The sequence below is a fragment of the Rutidosis leptorrhynchoides genome, chromosome 7, assembly GCF_046630445.1.
Source record: "Rutidosis leptorrhynchoides isolate AG116_Rl617_1_P2 chromosome 7, CSIRO_AGI_Rlap_v1, whole genome shotgun sequence".
Taxonomy (NCBI): Eukaryota; Viridiplantae; Streptophyta; class Magnoliopsida; order Asterales; family Asteraceae; genus Rutidosis; species Rutidosis leptorrhynchoides.
The window spans coordinates 4,425,819-4,428,424 of NC_092339.1; the positions used below are offsets into that span (position 1 = coordinate 4,425,819).

General features: G+C 32.5%; 1 non-coding gene across 1 annotated transcript; it reads left to right on the top strand.

The window, feature by feature from the left end:
* Positions 1-852: 852 nt before the first annotated feature.
* LOC139860747 (small nucleolar RNA R71) lies at positions 853-959 on the top strand. Its single transcript, XR_011763370.1, has one exon. It is a non-coding gene; the product is annotated as a small nucleolar RNA R71 (small nucleolar RNA).
* Positions 960-2,606: the final 1,647 nt, after the last annotated feature.

Below are 2,606 nucleotides of genomic sequence, written 5' to 3' on the forward strand. Positions count from 1 at the left end.
GGTATTTCAGGTGGTTTAAGTGTAATACCACTTCTTGTGGTAATGGCTTTACCTGTTTCATTCCGGGGGTTAGCATTTGTATCGCTAGGTAGACTTCTCGGTTTTCTTTCACCTATCAACCTTGCTAGGTTGCTTACTTCTTGTTACAAATTTTGAATAGAAGCTTGTTGATTTCTAAATGCTTGAGCATGTTGTTCATTGGTTTGTTTCTGAGATGTGAAAAATTGCGTTTGAGATTCAACTAGCTTCGACATCATATCTTCTAAATTTGGCTTTTTATCATCGGTTTGTGGTGGTTTATTTTGAAAAATAGGTCTTTGCTGATTGTAAATATTATTGGATATTTGTTGATTGCTAGGACCTTGTTGGTTGTTGTATAGAACATTTAGGTTATAATTCTGATTTTGATTGTAGATTGGTCTTGGCGGTTGATAATTATTTTGATAATTATTTTCAGGCCTTTGGTTTATATATGAAACATTCTCTCTTTGTTCCATTGTTTGTTCAATACTGAGACAATCTTTTGTCAAATGTGGTCCTCGACACTGCTCACAACTAATTCGTATTTAGTGAATATCCTTAGTCATCTTTTCCATTCGTCTCTCCACAGCATCTATCTTTGCGGAAATGGAATCAAAGTCATGGCTAGAATCGGCTCTAGCCGCTTTAGATGATCTAACAATATCTTTTTCTTGGTGCCACTCATGTGAGTGGGAAGCAGTGTTATCAATAATTTTGTAAGCTTCAGTTGTGGTTTTCTTCATAATGGAACCACCAACTGCTATATCGATGTCTTTTCGTGTAGTGATGTCACATCCTTGATAGAATATTTGTACTATTTGATAAGTGTCTAAACCATGTTGCGGACATCCTCTCAATAACTTTTCAAATCTTGTCCACGCTTCATATAGAGTTTCATTTGGCTTTTGTGTGAACGTAACTATTTCTCCTTGAAGTCTCACGCCTTTAGATGCCGAAAAGAATTGTTTAAGAAATTTTTCAACTAAAACGTCCCATGTATCAATCGCCCCTTCAGGTAATGATTCTAACCAATCTTTGGCTTCTCCTTTTAAAGTCCAGGGAAATAACATGAGATAGATCTGTTCATCCTCCACTTCTCGGAATTTAAATAGAGTACAGATCCTATTAAAGGTACGAAGATGTTCGTTTGGATCTTCCTTCGGCGCACCACTAAATTGGCATTGATTAGTTATGAATGGTAAGAATTGGCCTTTGATTTCATAATCTGGTGCATTAATGTCTGGTTGAGTAATTGCATGACCTTGGCCAGTGCGTTTAGCTCTCATTCGGTCTTCCATACTTAGAGGTTCCAGATTTTCCATGATTGAATTTGTTGAATCTGAATCACTAGAGGATTCTGACTTAATGGTTTCTTCCTCGAAAATCTCTGGATGAGTAATTTGTGGTTCAGGAGGAATGATTAGTAGTTCAGGATCTCTGAATTGTCCCTGAATATCCTCCGAATTCTCAATTGTGAGATCGGGTTCAAAAAATGGATTATCGGAAATTTGAATTGGAGTACTTGGTCGACTGGATGACAATTCTAAAGAAAAATCAACGGCGACAATATTGGCTAGATGTCTTGATCGAGTTACAGGTGGTGAACGTATAAAAGGTGGTGAACGTTTTGCTCGGTGCATTCACTGAATATCCTATTAGTTATAAAAATAAAAATTATATAAGTTATCAAATTAATAGACTTTTCTGATTTTGCCCACGTTTCGAATAGCCAATAGATGCAGCAGGTAGCCTGGACCCTTTAAATCAGAAGCCCACAAATCGCCACTAACAAATCTAACTATTACTACGAACCATAAAATTTTGGATGTCTATCAATTTAACCGCTTAAAATAATTTTTCGTTTTGAAATTTTAGAGAAGAAATAGAAAAATCTATGTCCTAAAAACTAGAGCGTCGAGAAATAAGAAAGAAAAAGAGTGCGTCGAAAAACGTCGAAAAATAAAAGGTCGAAAAATAATAAAAAGAACGTAGCGCGTTGAAACTTAAAAGTCTAAAAACTAAGAATTAAAAGTTGCATCTAAAGGTATTAAAGCTTAAAAGAAATACTATATTTAAAACGGCAATAACTTAAAAAGTACTAAAATTTATTAAATATTTAAGCGATAAGCGATGTCGTAAAATTCTAGAGCATCTAAATCTTAGTCTAAAGAAAAAGCACTTAAGGGATTTTACGGCAAAACCTAAAAATTCTAGAAATAAAAATAAACTACGGCAAATACTAAATTTAAAACTAAGTACGAAAGAAAAAAAATACAAATATTATGAATAAACGATTAAAATATACAATTCATAAAAAGATATAAAAAGTGATAAAATTACAATTTTATAAAAATATTATTTTTATATTATTATTTTATAAAAGTATTAAGTTTATATATTTATTAAAACTAATTATAACTTAAAATACAAAATTAATTAAAACTTAAATTAACTAATATTAAATTAAACCCTAACTATAATTAATTAATAATAATAATAATAATAATAATAATAATAAAAATAATACAAACCCTAATCCGTACAGCTCAGGTTCAGGACCTGTCAGACACGACCATGCGGTCGCA